The sequence below is a fragment of the Arachis ipaensis genome, chromosome B10 (genome assembly GCF_059453495.1).
Source record: "Arachis ipaensis isolate K30076 ecotype BB chromosome B10, ASM5945349v1, whole genome shotgun sequence".
NCBI lineage: Eukaryota > Viridiplantae > Streptophyta > Magnoliopsida > Fabales > Fabaceae > Arachis > Arachis ipaensis.
The window spans coordinates 113,920,322-113,940,682 of NC_142435.1; the positions used below are offsets into that span (position 1 = coordinate 113,920,322).

Here is a 20,361-nt window from a genome sequence, read left to right on the forward strand (position 1 = left end):
GTAAACAAAAACCGTAACTCGAACACGCAACACTCCGATCGATAACGTAACGAACAAGGATAAGCTAGCGCAAGATCATATATATAAAGAGTGTCAAAAACGGGAATATCAAGACTCAAAATCCGGCTGCGAAGATAACCGGTCCGAGCATAGCAATATATACATATAATAAAATAAGGAAAACCCCAAGGAAAACCCAAAGGGACACAACTACAGAAACCTATTCTCCAAAATCTCCCATAAGAGGAGTCATCACAATTTGTATTATTTAATGGAGATAAAAGTATCTAAACAAGATATATAAACCAAAACAGAGTCCCAAGAACAAAGGATCTTCGCTAAATCCAGAAGTCTCCAGCATGCCTCAACGAGAAGCCTCGCGTCCTGCATCTGAAAACCACAAAATCCGCATGGGTGAGAACCAGAGGTCCCCAGCATGGTAACAGCTTCCACATATATAATACATAATAATAGAGGAAAGCCGAAGGCAATCCTAGAACTTCCTCCAGATAATATCAAAGCTTATAAACAAGCTAAACCGTAAGTGGCAACTGACTAAAGATTCTTCAGTCTAACTAATACTTCCCTTTCCAATTCCTTCAGACCTCCCAACCACCAGCAGGAGTATAATATAGCAAACACAGTTATATCAGACAAGAGATTTACAAATAGGAACAGATAGGGCATTTAGACAATTAGCAAGTAATATGCAGTCAAATAGGCAATCTCAAACAATTCATGTAGTATGCTTATGATGCATGCCTGTCCCTAGTGGCTGATGATATCATCTGTCGGTTATAGAGCCAACCCGACAAGTCCTGGTAGCTAGCCATTGGACTGTCCCTCTGTCGTGCATCCCCAACTCGAGTTATACTCATCATAAACTTGATCATAATCATGATCCATATCCATCACCCTCACTGGTGAATATTTATCCATCACCATCACTGGTGAATATTTATGGGGGCGAGCTCATCCGGGCCTTTCACAGTGCCCGGCCACACTTACGACATTGGGTTAACAGAGCTTCGAGTCTCAACCTGGAGCACATGGTGGCTAGCCATTGCTACTACCCAGGGAAACCCTCATCTCCAATGGTGGAAGTGCAAACATTCACAATTCAATCAACAGCATATATGCATTTATACTTGGCCATAAACATGGCTCCGCCTTAACACGGCAATAATCTAACCATCCGGCTCACGGTTAAATCCATAACCAGCCAATTCATTAACAATTACGGCCCTTCGGCCCATGGCACAACAGGCACTTCCACCGCCATCCTCCGCATCTCACATAATCATCTTTGATCCTCAATGATCATTCATTTTTCCCCTTGCTTCACTTGCAAGTTACCACATTCACTAGCCCTTTTCCTCATGCTAGGCATATCATAATGATTCAAGACATAAGTGGTGAGATCGGAGGCTTAGAAGTATGAAATTTGGCTTTTAAAACTCAAAAATCAACTTTGGGATGAAAACAGGTCCACGCGTACGCGCACTCCACGCGCACGCGTGGATGGCCTTAAAACTCATCGACGCGCAAGCGTCATACGCGCGAACGCGTGGGTTGAAAAATATCCAAACGGCGCGCACGCGTCAGCCACGCGTACGCGTGGGTAGTCTTGCGCCCCAGGTACAAAACTGGCACAACTTTGGCACAACTCTCGGGAAAATGGCTGGGCATTGGGTGCAGCACATTCGGCGCGCCCGCGCACATCACGCGCACGCGTGGATGGCGCTTCCTGGAAGAATAGCGCGTACGCGCCAAGTATGCCTACGCGCGGGGGTCATTCTGCTAAAAATTTTCTAAGTTAAAAACTGCAGAATTCACAGATTCAACCCCCAATCTTCCGACGGTCATAACTCTCTCATTTTAAATCATTTTTCACCCGTTCTTCGAACGGCATGGACATCCCGGATCCAATTTCATTTCTAAATAGATTTGGCACAAATCAGAGATCCGTAGTCCAAGTTATGTCCCGTCAAGTATGCCCAAAAACCATATTTTCATTCAAAACCACAAAGTGCCATTTTCAAAACAAGCCACTTTCAACTCTTTTCAAAATCAATCAAATCATGCCAATTTCAACCCTTCTCTTTGAAATCATTCAAGATGTACCAAAATCAACAACAAGCCATCCTCAACTCACACATTGACATTTTACCAAAATTCCCAAAACCACATCCAACCATTTTAACACTTTTCTATCAAATGGCTAAAGGACAAACACAATATCATGTCATACATCCTTCATCCCAATTTCCAACAATACCATTTCCAATCAACAATCACTATACATAATCAATATCATACTCACCATCAACATGGTACCACCCACCAATTCAACCTTAATCATCCATCAAGCATATATCACAACATGCATTTCTCATATATCACACAATCAAGGCATCAATATTCATAATCACATATATGAACACATCATATATCTCAACCATTCAACAACACCAACAATTCAATGCCTATCTTAGGGCCTCTAGCCTAAGTATTTCCTACCACATTACATATTAGATACGGGAAACCGAAACCATACCTTAGCCGATTTCCCAAGCTCAACCGGAGCACTTCCAAACCACTTGTCCACAAGCTCTCAAGGTATCAACACCTCCAAGAACAGATTTTATCACACAAAACCCCCTTTCAAGCTTTCCAAAATCACCAATCAAGCTCCAATATTCACATATACACAACCTAAGCCACAATCATCATATCCATACACAATATCTCAATACCCAAACATCATAGAATCAATAAATTACACTAGGGTTGAGAATCTTACCACACCCAAGGTCCAAGGAGACAAGATTAACCTTCTCTTTCAAGAGAGTTGGGTCCTATAACATCAAAGAACCCAAAATCTCAACATTTTTGCTCATGAAACACGAAATCAAGGGCTGGAATTTCGAATAGTAAAACGTGGCTTACCTCAAGATTGATTGTATGGGTTTTGTAGAGCTCTCCACGGTGAACGCGTGGCCGCAAACGGTGCGGCGATCGGAGCTCTAGATCAAAAGTTATGGTGGTTTGAAGATCAAGTGAGATAAAGAACTTGAGAGAGTGTTCTTCCCTCCATAGCCTCCATTTTCAGCGTGTTTAGTGTGTTGTGAGGAGAGAGAGTGCTGAAAACTAGGGTTTTGGTTTAGTTTAGTTGGGCCAAGGGCCCATTTTGGGTCCGAATGGACCGGTTTGGCTCGTTCGGTCCAATCTTGGTCCGATTTCTATAAAATTGGTACCGAAATTCTCGTCTCAATCTCCTCTATCACATTTAGCCATAAAAATAACATTTTTGGCTTTCTAGAATAAATTCTCATTTATGGGTTAATTAGCCATTAATTAACCAGGTCTTACAACAGTTGGAGGCAGCGAATAAGATTTTGATTGCATTAATTAAAAAGTATATTGGAAGGCAACCAAGAAATTGGCATCAAACTCCTAGTCAAGTTCTCTGGGCTTACAGAAATTTTTCAAAGGGTTCTACTGGAACCACTCCATATAAGCTAGTTTACAGTCATGATGCAATGTTGTCGATTGATATCAATTTGCAAAGTATAATGGTGGCTAGATAAGATGAGATACCAGTAGTAGATTATTGAAATTCTTTGTATAACGAGTTCAACGAACTAGATGATGAAAGGTTGAGAGCTTTAGAGTGGTGATTCAGCAAAAAGAGATTATGTCTTAATCATACAACCACCAAGTTAAAATAAAGACATTTGCAGTTGAAGATTTAGAGTGAAAAATAATTTTCCCTACAAAAAAAAGTCAAAAATTTATGGTAAGTGGTCTCCAATTTGGGAAGGACCTTATATAGTTGACAAAGTTTATTCTATAAATGCCTATAAGATTATTGAAGTTGGATCAGAAAAAAGAATTCATTTAATAAATGGCAAGTATTTGAAAGTGTATAGGCCAGGCATACATGAGGTAAAAATTTCGCATATTTAGGGATAAGAAAATGCCTAGTTAAAATGTCAAAGCCTAAAATGAAGGGCTAACTGACGTTTTCAATTTAGTTTGTCAAATTTAGGATGAGTACAAGTTGATATAGCCATGTGCTTTCTATAAACTACAAGTTTCATTGATAGTGTAAAGCATTAGGTCTATAAAATAAATATGTATTCAATGTATTAATTTAAAATAAGAGTTAGTGCAGAAAAGTAACTTATCACTTTCTAAATACAATCTAGCATATGTGATGAGCGGATAATTTATACGCTTTTTGGCATTGTTTTTACATAGTTTTCAGTATGATTTAGTTAGTTTTTAATATATTTTTATAAGTTTTTAAATAAAAATTACATTTATGGACTTTACTATGAGTTTTTGTGTTTTTCTGTGATTTCAGGTACTTTCTAGCTGAAATTGAGGGACTTAAGCAAAAATCAGATTCAGAGGCTGAAAAAGGACTGCAGATGCTGTTGGATTCTGACCTCCCTGCACTCAAAGTAGATTTTCTGGAGTTATAGAAGTCCAAATGGCGCGCTCTCAATTGTGTTGGAAAGTAGACATCTAGGGCTTTCCAGAAATATATAATAGTCCATATTTTGCTCGAGTTTAGATGACACAAACTGGCGTTCAACGCCAGCTTCCTGCCTTATTCTAGAGTTAAACGCCAGAAACAGGTTGCAAAGCAGAGTTAAATGCCAGAAACAAGTTATAAACTGGCGTTCAACTCCGAGGAAGACCTATACACGTGAAAGCTTCAATGCTCAGCCCAAGCACACACCAAGTGGGCCCAGAAGTGGATTTCTGTATTATTTACTTATTTCTGTAACCCTAGTAACTAGTTTAGTATAAATAGAATTTTTTACTATTGTGTTAGGAATCTTCGGATCTTTTGTTCATCTTTGGAACATTTAGTCCTTAGACCTTTGAGGCTGGCCATTCGGCCATGCCTAGACTATTTTCACTTATGTATTTTCAATGGTAGAGTTTCTACACACCATAGATTAAGGTGTGGAGCTCTGCTGTTCCTCATGAATTAATGCAAAGTACTATTGTTTTTCTATTCAACTCAAGCCTATTTCTTCTATAAGATATTCATTCGCACACAAGAACATGATGAATGTGATGATTATGTGATGCTCATCACCATTCTCACTTATGAACGCGTGCCTGACAACCACTTCCGTTCTACATAAAAACAAGCTTGAATGCATATCTCTTAGCCTCCTGATCGTGAGATCAGAGTCTTCGTGGTATAGGCAAGAATTATTGGCGGCCATTCTTGAGATCCGAAAAGTCTAAACCTTGTCTGTCGTATTCCGAGTAGGATCTGGGAAGGGATGGCTGTGACGAGCTTCAAACTCGCGAGTGCTGAGCGTAGTGACAGACGCAAAAGGATTACTGAATCCTATTCCAGTATGATCGAGAACCGATAGATGATTAGCCGTGCGGTGACAGCGCATTTTGGACCATTTTCACTGAGAGGATGGAATGTAGCCATTGACAACGGTGATGCCCTACATAAAGCTTGCCATGAAATGGAGTAGGAATGATTGAATGAAGACAGCAGGAAAGCAGAGGTTCAGAAGGAACAAAAGCATCTCTATACGCTTATCTGAAATTCTCACTAATGAATTACATAAGTATCTCTATCCTATTTTATATTTTAATTATCAATTCACCATAACCATTTGAATCCGCCTGACTGAGATTTACAAGGTGACCATAGCTTGCTTCAAGCCGACAATCTCCGTGGGATCGACCCTTACTCACGTAAGGTTTATTACTTGGACGATCCAGTGCACTTGCTGGTTAGTTGTGCAAAGTTGTGACAAAGAACTAAGATTATGAACGTGCGTATTAAGTTTTTAGCGCCGTTACCAAGGAATGAATGATCATGATTTCGTGCACCAATATGCCAACATATAAAAATGAAAAGGTTAGTGGATAAACCTGTGTAAAGCTAGAAGCATGTCAACAAATTCACACAATTTATTTTGACAGTATTTGAGGTAAATACATGAGGTGACATGCACCAGTGTAACCTGATGTAGACAAATATGGAGGACTGGAGGTCATCTCAAATAAAATACAAAAGAGGTTATTGTGATCTCAATAATTGTCTTAACATAAAGTAATGTAATAACTTCCAAAATGTAGCAAGTGTCAACCAGTTTACAAAATTAACATAGGGTGCATACAAAAGTAAATATAAAAGCAAGAAAAAAAAATTCTAATTTGCTTAGTATGTAAAACCTAATAAAAAAATTGCAAGGACATATTAAAAGAAATAGTTCATATGAGAAACATAAGACTAAGCCTCAAAGATGTCTTTCAAACGAGTAACTTCAGTATGAAGAGAAGTTTGAAAATTCATGGCTTCTTTTATAGTTTCATGCGAGAAAAGCATCTTCTTTTCAAGGGATTGTAAGGATACACTGCTACTATCAAGCATGCTACTTACTTTAACAAATTGACCTTCATTCTTTATCAAAGCAGTGTCCGGCTTGTTTTTTTATCTCTTTCTTGACAACCAATTGTTATTCTGATAAACCACTATTTTATGGTTTATCTTGTGCTCAATTGAGTGGTTTTTATCAAGTCTTTGCATACTTATACATACTAGTTGTATGATTTTACAATCCCTTCCTAATTTTGTTCTATGATTGAAAACTTGCTTCCTAAGCCTTTAAATTGTGTATTTTTAATGTCCTTTCATACCATTCGATGTCGTGATCTGTGTGTTCAGTGTTTTCAGGCTTTACAGGGCAGGAATGGCTTAGAGGATGGAAAGAAAGCTTGCAAAAATGGAAGAAACACAAGAAATAAAGGAGACAATCAGCGAGCATCAACGCGCACGCATGGCTCATGTGTGCGCGTGACCTGGAGAAATTCATAGCGACGCGTGCGCGTACCTGACGCGTACGCGTGACATGCGAAGATGGCCAACGACGCGTACGCGTGACATGCGCGACCTGCAGAAATCACAGAAAATACTGGGGGCAATTTTGGGTTGAGTTTGGACCCAGTTTTTGGCCCAGAAACACAAACTAAAGCCAGGGGACAAGTAGAGACTCAGTGGGGGATCTATTCACACAAAAACTCATACAACTTCTCATTATTCATAAATTTAGGTTTTAGATGTAGTTTCTATAGAGAGAGGCTCTCTCCTCTCTCTTAGATTTTAGGATTTTAGGATTAGCTTTTCTTAGTTTAATAGTTTCTCTTCTACTTTTAATTGTCTTAGCATTTTAGTTTATCTATTTTCCCTATTGATTACTTTATGTTGTTGTTTGGTTTATGAATTCTCATGTTTTAATTTGATTTTCTATTTAATATAATTTGAGGTATTTCAAATTTATGTTATTGATACTTTCAATTTAATTTAGATTTCTCTCCTTTTGGCTTCGGTTGAGTAATTGGAGACTTTTAAGTTATCAAACTCCTTTGTTGATTGATAATTGTTATGTTTGCTAGTTAATTTGAATTCCAATAACTCTAGTCTTTCCATAGGAGTTGACTAGGACCTGAGGGATCAAATTGATTTATCCACTTGACATACCTTCATAGTTAAAGGTTGACTAAGTGGGAGCAATAGACAATTCTCATCACAATTGATAAGGATAACTAAGATAGGACGTCTAGTTCTCACACCTTGCCAAGAGTTTTCTTAATCATTAGTTTATTTTCTTGTCATTTACATTCCTTGTTCAACCTTTCAAAAATCCAAAAATATACTTTTTCCATAACCAATAATAACTACACCTCCCTGCAATTCCTTGAGAGATGACCCGAGGTTTAAATACTTCGGTTTATTTTTATTGGGTTTGCTTAAGTGACAACCAAATTTTTGTATGAAATGATTATTGTTAGTTTAGAAACTATACTTGCAACGAGAATTTATTGTGAATTCTTTACTAGCAAAAATCCGTTTGTCAAAATAGCGCCGTTGCCGGGGAATTGCAAACGTGTGCCTTATTATTGGTTATTGTAAATATTCGCTTTTGCTTGTTTATTTGTTTTTGTTTTTAATTTTTTATTAGCTACTATGAATTCTCACACCTTTCGCTATGAGTCTAGTTCAAATTATGTTGCAAGGAATGGACGCTATAATGAGAACAGGCATCAAGGTTGGAATAATGAAAGATGGGAGGAGCCACAAGGATTTGATCAACCCTCTTGGCAACAACCCCCTTCAATGCACTATCACCAACAATCATTCCATGAAGCATACCAAGACAATAATTATGGTGGACCTCTTCGTGACAACCATCCTCCACCAAATTACTATGGTCAAGAGCCATTCTAGGGTGCGTACCAAGATGATAACTATGATGGACCCCCTTGTAGTTACCAACAAGCTCCACCATATGCCTATAAGCCCCTTCCTCAACATAACTTTGAACCACCACACTCACAAGCCCCTTTCCACCATTCACCTCCATATGACCCTAATCCTTATCTACAACACCAACCACCATATGAACCACACCCAGAACCACCACCTCAATATTCACCATCTCCATATCCTTATCAAGAAGAACCAACTCCGTATTATGAGCCCTTTCTCCCCACAAATGAATCCTTCTATCCACCACAACCTCCATTGGATAACAACACACTCATCTCTAATATCATTAGTCTCACCTCTACACTCCAAAATCTTATATCCCGCATGAATCAATCCTCTACCTCTAATATTCAACCCTCAAGCTTTAGCATACCACCACCCTCCATGCAAGAATACCCATATCCATCAATCCAAGAGCAAGATGATCCCAATTATGCTATTGACATGGAACAAGAGAGAAAGAATCATCTTCGCGAATCCATACTTCATAAGAATCTAGAGTAGGCCCTAAAGGTAGCGGTAGGAGAGACCCTTGAAGATGAAAGAATAGTTGAAAGGAGTTGTCATAGAAAGGAAATCATCAAGGAGGAGTACGATTTTATACTAAAACAACTAGACAAAGTAGCAATTATTAAAGAGGAAAAAGTGGTTGCAGACTTAGGAGATGCTGAACCTCCATAGGAAAGTCCAGTCATAGAGCCTCCTTCCAAGATGTTTGATGTTGATGTTAAGGAGGGCATACAACCTCCAAGGCATATCATGGTTGAAGACTTTGCAGAGGTTGATCAAGAGATGGAGATTCAAAAAGAAGAAGCACAACCTCCCATGCCCTTGGTAAGCAATGAAGAAGAGACTGAATTGGAAGAAAGTTACCAAGAGAAAGAGGTTGAAATTAAAGAAGCTTGCAAAGAGGTGGAAGTTGTCAAGGAAGAGCTCGAGGGAATGGAGCTTGAAATCACCTTACCAAAGCTGTTGGAGACCTCTCCCCCAAAGCCATTACCATCCAATACAACATTCAAGTGGGTAAAATACTTATCCTTAACCTTTACTTTCCCACTTGAATATGGGCTACTTGAGACAGATGGTCATCTTAGAGCTCTTTGTGGCTTTAAGAGTAAGAGGGAGATGGTTAGTGGTTGGCAACACAATCCTAGATTCATTGTGGTAGAAAGCTCGCGGCTGAATTATCATGGTTGGAAGAATATTAAATTGTATGGGTCTAGGAAGATGTTTGGATGCCTTAGTGAGAATTCGGATTACTTACCACCCGGTTGGAACAGAGATGGTCAACAAGAAGACGGGTGCAAAAGCAAGATTTGGGACCCCAAAATTCATTCTAACAATCAACACTCTTGGGGCCATATCACTTGCTCTAACTTGCTTGAAGGCTTTATGCAACTAGTGTAGGATCCCGGAGGCTATTGGAATTACAAACATTGGTGGGAATTCCTGGATGATTTCAATCACAAGCCACCATGACAGGGAGCTCACCAAATGTCCAACTTAAGGTCTTTAACTAAAAGTGCTAGGTGGGAGACAACCCACCATGGTATGATCGTTCCTTTTTATTCTTAGTTTTATTTTGTTTTATTTTCATCAGTGTTAATTCATACATTTTGCATCATCATCTGCATTTTGCATAAAAGAAAAAAAAAAGAAAAAAGAGGATCGATGCGCAAGCGTCTACGACGCGCACGCGTCGTTTGCGTATGCGTACCTGAACAGAGAGTTGCGCGAGAGTTACGCAGGAGGGGTGCGTGGAGCAGAAGCTACCCCACGCGTACGCGTCCCCTGCAAAAAGTTCAACCCACGCGTAAGCGTCAACGACGCGTACGCGTGGGCATAAAAAATCAGCGTAAAAGCGTGTTGAACAGAGAGTTGTGATGGTCTGGGGCTGGTATTGTGCTAGAGGCACAACATCACTCACGCGTACGCGTCCCTGACGCGTGTGCATCCTTTTGCTTCCTGACCACCCACGCGTACGCGTGGGCGACGCTTACGTGTCGAATGACCAACTCAGTTTTCACGCGTACGCATGATGTACGCGTACGCGTCGCGCCCTGTTTTTAAATTCTTACTTCTTTCTTCTCTCATTTCTCCTTCTTTCTTCCTCCCTTCTTACTTTCTTCTTCTTCATTTCTTTAACTTCTCATCCTTATTCTCTTTCATTCTATTTTACTTAATTTATTTGCATACTTTCATTCATTGCATTTTAATTTTGTGCATATTTTTATTTTCTTTTCTAAAATTATTATTTTTCCATTGGTGTTAAATTTTCTTATTCAACTGTTGCATCTTTTCTTGCATTATCCTGGTGCTTCATGACTTGTTTTATTCTGATTGGGTATTATTATTCATAAGTCAATGCTAATTTTTATGATACTTGCTTTCCATTTGCATTGATATGCACTTACACTATCTTGCATTACCTACTATCTCTTCCCCATTGTTGCAATTTTTGCACTATTAATATGCCATTTACATCTACTGTTTTTTCATTTGCGTGTTGTAGCTACCATGTAATTGAGACCCTCATTATTTGGCATTAACCCACCCATACCTTATTTGTTTTCTTATCTTTATTTCTGGGTTACTTTTCTTCTTTTTCCTCTTCTTTCAGGATGGCCACCGAAGAAGGGAAAGGAAGAACTTCTATATGGGGCGACCGACAAGTCCATCCGCACAATCTTTGGAGAAAAGCATCAGTGTAGCAACCCGTCCACTTGCACATCTTAGCATGCACCGAGGACAGTGCAATCTTTAAGTGTGGGGAGGTCGATATCGACTTCCATGGGTTAGTTACTTTCTTCTCAACACCAATGTTTTATTTTCCTTGTTAATTGTTGCATTTGCATATTTGATTGCATGTTTGTTTAATTTTATGCATATTTTACCACTACTTGATTAAAGTAATGAGTTTCTTTTCAAGACCCTATTTTATAGCTTTTCACTAATTTAAATTAAAATTTTTGTTAAACTTGTTTGAGGATTGTAATTTGGAACATGAATTATAGCTAAGAACACACAACCTGTGAGATTTGAGCTTAATTACAAGGTTACATTATTTAACCATAATATTTTATTCTTGTGTATTCTCTTCTCTATGATTGTAATCTATATTTTGTTCCATTCTATATGTCCATTGTTTAGTGTATTTACATGCTTGCATATGATTGAGGCCATCATTTGTTATTAGCTCACTTATCCCAAATAGCCTACCATTTCAATTACCCCAATTGAATCTTTGGTTAGTTTAAGATAGAGATTGTGTGTCAATTAAGTGTGGAGGTAAATACTAAATTGGTACCCGAAAGATTTTGACGCTGATAAAATGGTACCTGACTTTTATTATTGATAAAATAGTCCCTAAAAAATTTTAAAATTTGACAAACAAGTCCTCGAACTCGCCGGAGCAAATCTCCGGCAAGCACAATGCTAACGTGGCCGCCGTGACCTGGCAAACCACCCCAAACCCTAATCCCTCCTCCCCATCGCAACCCCCCTTTCCTTTCCCTCCCCAATGCACACTCCCCCCTCCCTCTCCATCGCAACCCCCTACCCAATGCACACTCCCTCCCCATCGCAGCCCCCTTCCCTCTCCCTCTCCATTGCAGCCTCCCTCTCCAACGCACACTACTTTCTTCCCTCTCCCTCCCCAATTGCAGCAGTAGAAGCCTCAATAACAGCAGAAATAACACCATCAAAACCCAAAATAGAACCAATAGAAGAACTTGCACATTCAAAACCTAACATTGCTTGTTCCTCCTTCTCTCTTTTCCCTCATTCCTTCCTTCTCTTATCGGAGGACCATAACAATAACAATATCCATTCACACACACAGACATTTACACAAACACATAACCTACATATATAAATATAAATAGAGAAAGAGAGAAAGGCTGAGGGACTAAGGAGATGTGGCTATTCCAGGCCTTGTTGTCGCTCCGATGGTGGTGGCAATAGTTCTTGATAGTGCTCTTGCTGTTGAAGTTGCTATTGCTATTGAGGTTGTTGCTGCGATAGGAAGGAGAGAAAAGTGTGCGTTGGGGTTGCTGCTGTTGTTGTTGCTTGTTGTTGTTGTTGCTGTTGATGTTGAGGTGATTGTTACTGCGAGTGGTAGTGGAGGGAGGGAGGGGGAATGTACATTGGGGAGGGGGTGCTAGGGAGGGAGTGTGCATTGGGTAGGGGAGGGTTGCGATGGAGAGGGAGGGGGGAGTATGCGTTGGGGAGGGAGAGGGGATGGGGGTTGCGATGGGAGGGAAAGCGAGGGGGAGTATGCGCTGGGGAGGAAGGATTAGGGTTTGGGGGTGTTTTGCCAGCTCACGGCGGCCATGTTAGCATTGTGCTTGTCGGAGATTTGCTCCAACGAGTTTGAGGACATGCATGTCAAATTTTAACATTTTTTAGGGATTATTTTGTCAATAGTAAAAGCCAGGTACCATTTTATCAGCGTCAAAATCTTTCGGGTACCGATTTGGTAATTACCTCTTAAGTGTGGGGAACTGTGGGAACTTGGGTTGATGAAAGTGTACAGTGTTTCATTGATAAAATATTGGGAATTTGGGTACCTACTCATGTGAAACCAGAAAAATCAAATACCTATGTGCATTGATATGTTATGTTTACTTTTATATTTTATATCAACAAAAAAAAGAGAGAAAAAGAAAAAGAAAAAGAGAAAAAATATATATAATATAAATAAATAAATAGGAAAAAAATTACCCCCAATGCTAAGTTTAATAAAAGATCATTGCACATGTGGTGAAATTAAAAATTGATACATAAGTATGTGATGAAAAAGTGGGAATTTTGGGTAGCTAGGCACAACTTTAGAATTACATAGAGTGTGTGTGTGTGTGTGTGTTAGGTGAGAACTTAAGTTAGTCAAAGATTCAATTTATAGCTCACTTAGCCATACATATATATATCCTCACCTTTACCTTTGCCCCATTACAACCTTGAAAAGACCTCATGATGTTTGCATTGGTACATTAAATATTTGTTGATTGGTTAGATGAAGAACAAAGTTTTAGAAAGCATAACTAGAGAAGACTAGAGTGGATTACCCTATACACTTGAGAGATTAAAGTGCATGTTCAATGCTTGATTCTATATTCCCTGCTTTCATGAGCTATCTTCTTACAAGTTTACTTGTCTTTTATTGTATAATTTGAATTAGTGGAATTTGATTTATATTTGTCTTGGAGAATTTGTTTATTTTTAACCAAGTAGACACAAGCATCTTAGCATATAGTTGCATTCATATACATAGGTTGCATTGCATTGCATTTCATGAGTCTTACTTTCCTCTATTCATTCCCTTTGTCTCTTTGAGCTTAGCATGAGGACATGCTAATGTTTAAGTGTGGGGAGATTGATAAACCACTATTTTATGGTTTATCTTCTGCTCATTGAGTGGTTTTTATCAAGTCTTTGCATACTATTTAATACTATTTGTATGATTTTACAATCCCTTCCTAATTTTATTCTATGATTGAAAACTTGCTTCCTAAGCCTTTAAATTGTGTATTTTTAATGTCCTTTCATACCATTCGATGCCGTGATCTGTGTGTTCAGTGTTTTCAGGCTTTACAAGGCAGGAATGGCTTAGAGGATGGAAAGGAAGCTTGCAAAAATAGAAGGAATACAAGAAATAAAGGAGACAACCAGCGAGCATCGACGCGCACGCATGGCTCACGCGTGCATGTGACCTGGAGAAATTCACAGCGACGTGTGCGCGTACCTAACGCGTACGCGTGAGAAGTGGTTTGCATAGCGACGCGTGCGCGTACCTGACGCGTACGCGTGACACACGAAGATGGCCAGCGACGCGTACGCGTGACATGCGCGACCTGCAGAAATCACAGAAAATGCTGGAGGCGATTTTGGGCTGAGTTTGGACCCAATTTTCGGCCCAGAAATGCAGACTAAAGCCAGGGGACAAGAAGAGACTCAGGGGGGATTCATTCACACAACAACTCATACAACTTCTCATTATTCATAAATTTAGGTTTTAGATGTAGTTTCTAGAGAGAGAGAGGCTCTCTCCTCTCTCTTAGGTTTTAGGATTTTAGGATTAGCTTTTCTTAGTTTAATAGTTTCTCTTCTACTTTTAATTGTCTTAGCATTCTAGTTTATCTATTTCCCCTATTGATTACTTTATGTTACTGTTTGGTTTATGAATTCTCATGTTTTAATTTAATTTTCTATTTAATGTAATTTGAGGTATTTCAGATTTATGTTATTGATGCTTTCAATTTAATTTAGATTTCTCTCCTTTTGGCTTCGGTTGAGTAATTGGAGACTTTTGAGTTATCAAACTCCTTTGTTGATTCATAATTGTTATGTTTGCTAGTTAATTTGAATTCCAATAACCCTAGTCTTTCCATAGGAGTTGACTAGGACCTGAGGGATCAAATTGATTTATACACTTGACATACCTTCATAGTTAGAGGTTGACTGATAAACCCATATTTTATGATTCATTTTGTGCTCAATTAAGTGTTTTTATCAATTCTTCACCCACTTATTCATATGAATTGCTTGGTTATACTTTTCCTTCCTTATTATGTGATAAGTGTGAAAACATGTTTCCTATGCTTTAAAAATATTAATTTTAATTATCCTTTATTACTATTCGATGCCGTGATTTGTGTGTGATGAGTGGATAATTTATACCCTTTTTGGCATTATTTTTACATAGTTTTTAGTATGTTTTAATTACTTTTTATTATATTTTTATTAGTTTTTATTCAAAAATTACATTTCTGGACTTTACTATGAGTTTGTGTGTTTTTCTGTAATTTCAGGTATTTTCTGGCTGAAATTGAGGGACCTGAGCAAAAATCTGATTCAGAGGCTGAAAAAGGACTGCAGATGCTGTTGGATTCTGACCTCCATGCACTCGACGTAGATTTTCTAGAGCTACATAAGCCTAATTGGCGCTCTCTCAATTGCGTTAGAAATTATACATCCTGGACTTTCCAGCAATATATAATAGTCCATACTTTTTCCGAGATTTGATGGCCCAAACCGGCATTCAAAGTCAGCTTAAAATTTCTAGCGTAAAACACCCAAACTGGCATCAGAATTTGAGTTAAACGCCCAAACTGGCACCAAAGCTGGCGTTTAACTCCAGGAGCAGCCTATGCACGAAAAAGCTTCAATGCTCAGCCCAAGCACACACCAAGTAGGCCCCGAAAGTAGATTTCTGCATCATTTACTTATTTCTGTAAACCCTAGGTTACTAGTTCATTATAAATAGGAACTTTTACTATTGTATTTTCATCTTTTAATCATCTTTTAATCATGTTTTGATGATTGAACCCTCTTTGGGAGGCTGGCCATTCGGCCATTCCTAGACCTTGTTCTTATGTATTTTCAACGGTGGAGTTTCTACACCCCATAGATTAAGGTGTGGAGCTCTGCTGTTCTTCATGAATTAATGCTAAGTACTATTGTTTTCTATTCAATTCACGCCTACTTCTTATTCTAAGATATTCACACGCACTTCAACCTGATGAATGTGATGATCCGTGACACTCATTATCATTCTCACTTATGAACGCGTGCCTGAAAACCACTTCCGTTCTATCTGCAATAGCTTGAGTGTGTATCTCTTAGCCTCCTGGTTCACGACGTATGGTTGCCTCTCCTAACAACAGAACCCTCCATTCTGTGAGATCAGAGTCTTCGTGTTATAAGCTAGAATCAATAGACAGTGTTCCTGAGATCCAGAAAGTCTAAACCTTGTCTGTGGTATTCCGAGTAGGATCTGGGAAGGGATGACTGTGACGAGCTTCAAACTTGCGAATGTTGGGCGCAGTGACAATGGTTCTATTCCAACTCTAGCGGGAATCGATAGATGATTAGCCGTGTGGTGATAGCACATATGGATTTATTTTCATCCGAGAGGATCATACAACTTTCCATGGAAGGAGGTAACGCATGGTTGGAAGAAGGCAGTAGGAAAGCAGAAGTTCAGAAGCAACAAAGCATCTCTAGACGCTTATCTGAAATTCCCACCAATGAATTACATAAGTATCTCTATCTTATTTTCTGTTTTATTTATATTTTAATTATCAAAACCCCATAACCATTTGAATCTGCCTGACTGAGATTTACAAGATGACCAAAGCTTGCTTCAAGCCGACAATCTCCGTGGGATCGACCCTTACTCACGTAAGGTATTACTTGGACGACCCAGTGCACTTGCTGGTCAGTTGTGCGGAATTGTGAAGAAGAGTTAAGATTACGATTGTGCGTACCAAGTTGTTGGCGCCATTGAGATTACAATTTCGTGCACCAAGTTTTTGGCGCCGTTGCCGGGGATTGTTCCAGTTTGGACAACTGACGGTTCATCTTGTTGCTCAGATTAGGTAATTTTATTTTATTTTTAAGCTTTTTTTTATTTTCGAAAAATTCAAAAAAAAATTATATTTGTTCTTCAGAATTTTTAAGAATGAATTCTAGAGTTTCAGATGATATGTTGAAGCCTGGCTGGCTGTTAAGTCATGTCTAAATTTTTTGGACTGAGGCTTCCATTTATCATTGCAAGAGCCTTTGGATTCCCATCTAATTGGCTGTTGTATGTCTGATTTGTATGCTGAAGCTTGGCTGGCCATTGGCCATGTCTAATCTTTTGGACCGAAGCTTTCACATAAAACTTGGCTGGTATTAAGCCATGTCTAAATTTTTGGACCGGAGCCTTAGACTAACATTGTATGATTCCTGGAATTCTTATTAAAAATTTTGTATCTTTTTATTTTCTTTTTCCAAATTAATTTTCGAAAAGTTAAAAAAAATTTAATAAAGTCATAAAATCAAAAATAATTTGTGTTTCTTGTTTGAGTCTAGTGTCACATTTTAAATTTGGTGTTTCGCATATTTTTAATTTTCTTGCATTCTTCTAAAATATATGCATTATGTTCTTCATTGATCTTCAAGTTGTTCTTGATGATTTTATTGGGTCTGATCTTTAAATTCTCTTGTTTTGTGTCTTTTGTTGTTTCTCATGTGCATTCTCAATCTGTTAGTGTCTCTAGTATGAAAATTTCTAAGTTTGGTGCTTGCATGTCTTTCTTTTCTTAAAAATTTTCAAAAATATGTTCTTGACATTCATCATGATCTTCATAGTGTTCTTGATGTTCATCTTAACATTCAAAGTTTTCTTGCATGCATTCCTTGTTTTGATCTTAGTTTTTCATGTTTAATTTCATTCTGTTGTTTTTCTCTCTCATAAAAAAAATTTCAAAAAAAATTCAAAAACATATCTTTTCAAGTCAATAATACAGAGAATTGAAGATTCAGAACATGCAGTAGAGGAATTGCAGAGAAAAAGCTGGGCGTTCAAAACGCCCAATAAGGAACGAATTCTGGCGTTTAAATGCCAGCCAGGGTACTTGGCTGGGCGTTAAACGCCCAAAAGGGTAGCACAAGGGAGGTAAGTTAGTTTTTAATTCAAATATTTTTCAAATCTTCATAATTTTTCAAAATCAAATCCTTTTCAAATCATATCTTTTTCAAAATCAAATCTTTTTCCATTTTTCTCTCACTATTTTCGAAAATCCTGACTAACAATTAATTATTTGATTAAAAAATTTCAAGTTTGTTACTTCCTTGTTAAGAAAGGTTCAACATTTGAATTTTAAAATCATATCTTTTAAATTTCTTGTTAGCCAAGTCATTAATTTTTAATCATATCTTCTCAATCATATCATTAAATTAAAAATTTCTTTTTAAATTATTTTTCAATCATATCTTCTCAATTATATTCTCTCAACCACATCTTTTTCAAAATAATTTTCAATCATATCTTTTGATTACTGATTTCAAAATCTTCTTCAAAATCACCTAACCACTTTCTTACTTTTAATTTTCGAAAAACCATCAACCATTTTTTCAAAATTTTTCAATTATTTTAAAATTTTTTAGTTTTATTTAAAAAAAATTTTCGAAAATTTTTCCCTCCTCAACTTCTTCTATTTAAGGACTAACACTCCTCCTTAATTAGCAATTCAGACTCTCTCTCCTTCTTCATATGTTCAAATTCTTATCTACCTACCTCATCCCTCTATTCCTATTTTCCTCTAACACCTCAAGGAATCTCTATACTGTGACATAGAAGATTCCATACTTTCTTGTTCTCTTCTCTTTCTTATGAGCAGGAACAAGGACAAAGGCATTCTTGTTAAAGCTGATCCTGAACCTGAAAGGACCTTGAAGAGGAAGCTAAGAGAAGCTAAAGCACAACCCTCTAGAGAGGACTTGACAGAAATTTTTGAAAAGGAAAAAGACATGGCAGCCGAAAATAACAACAATGCCAACAATGCAAGGAAGATGCTTGGTGACTTCATTGCACCCTCTTCTGACTTCTGTGGAAGGAGCATCTCAATTCCTGCAATTGGAGCAAACAACTTTGAGCTTAAGCCTTAATTAGTTTCTCTAATGCAGCAGAACTGCAAGTATCATGGACTTCTATTGGAAGGTCCTCATTAGTTTTTAGCTGAATTTTTGCAAATCTGTGACACTTTTAAGACCCATGGGATTGACCCTGAGGTCTACAGACTTATGCTCTTCCCTTTTGCTGTAAGAGACAGAGCTAGGACATGGTTGGACTCACAACCTAAAGAAAGCCTGAACTCTTGGGAAAAGCTGGTCAATACCTTCTTGGCAAAGTTCTTTCCACCTCAAAAATTGAGTAAGCTTAGAGTGGAAGTCCAGACCTTCAGACAGAAGGAAGGCGAATCCCTCTATGAAGCTTGGGAAAGATACAAGAAGTTGATCAGAAGGTGTCCTTCTGGCATGCTTTCAGAATGGAGCATCATATGCATATTCTATGATGGTCTATTTGAACTGTCCAAGATGTCATTGGACAACTCTACTGGTAGATCTCTTCATTTGAAGAAGACGCCTGAAGAAGCCCAGGAACTCATTGAAATGGTTGCAAATAACCAGTTCATGTACACTTCTGAAAGAAATCTCCTGTGAATAATGGGACAACTCAGAAGAAAGGAGTTCTTGAGATTGATACTCTGAATACAATATTGGCTCAGAACAAAATATTGACTCAGCAAGTCAATATGATTTTTTAGAGCCTGTCTGGAATGCAAGCTGCATCAGGCAGTATTAAGGAAGCTTCCTCTGAAGAAGAAGCCTATGACCCTGAGAACCCTGCAATGGAAGAGGTGAATTACAAGGGAGAACCCTATGGAAACACCTATAATCCTTCATGGAGAAATCATCCAAATCTCTCATGGAAGGACCAAAAGAAGCCTCAACAAGGCTTCAACAACAATAATGGTGGAAGAAATAGGTTTAGCAATAGCAAACCTTTTCCATCATCTTCTCAGCAACAGACAGAGAATTCTGAGCAGAACCGTTCTGGCTTAGCAACCATAGTCTCTGATCTATCTAAGACCACACTGAGTTTCATGAATGAAACAAGATCCTCCATTAGAAATTTAGAGGCACAAGTGGGTCAGCTGAGTAAGAGAATTACTGAACTCCCTCCTAGTAGTCTCCCAAGCAATACAGAAGAGAATCCAAAGAGAGAGTACAAGGCCATCTACACGTCCAACATGGCCGAACCTGTAGAGGAAGAAAAGGCAATGATTTCCAATGAGAAAGACCTCAATGGACGTCCACTGGCCTCCAAGGAGTTCCCTAATGAGGAACCAAAGGAATCTGAGGCTCATATAGAGACCATAGAGATTCCACTGAACTTACTTCTACCATTCATAAGCTCTGATGAGTATTCTTCCTCTGAAGAGGATGAAGATATTACTGAAGAGCAAGTTGCTAAATACCTTGGAGCAATCATGAAGCTGAATGCCAAGTTATTTGGTAATGAGACTCGGGAGGATGAACCCCCCTTGTTCACCAATGAACTGAATGACTTGATTAGGCAAACATTACCTCAGAAGAAACTGGATCCTGGAAAGTTCTTAATACCTTGTACCATAGGCACCATGACCTTTGAGAAGGCTCTGTGTGACCTAGGGTCAAGTATAAACCTCATGCCCCTCTCTGTAATGGAGAAA

At 38.4% G+C, this 20,361-nt stretch overlaps 1 non-coding gene across 1 annotated transcript; it reads right to left on the reverse strand.

The window, feature by feature from the left end:
• Positions 1-19,021: 19,021 nt before the first annotated feature.
• LOC148581360 (small nucleolar RNA R71) lies at positions 19,022-19,125 on the reverse strand. The gene has a single exon (XR_015896455.1). It is a non-coding gene; the product is annotated as a small nucleolar RNA R71 (small nucleolar RNA).
• Positions 19,126-20,361: the final 1,236 nt, after the last annotated feature.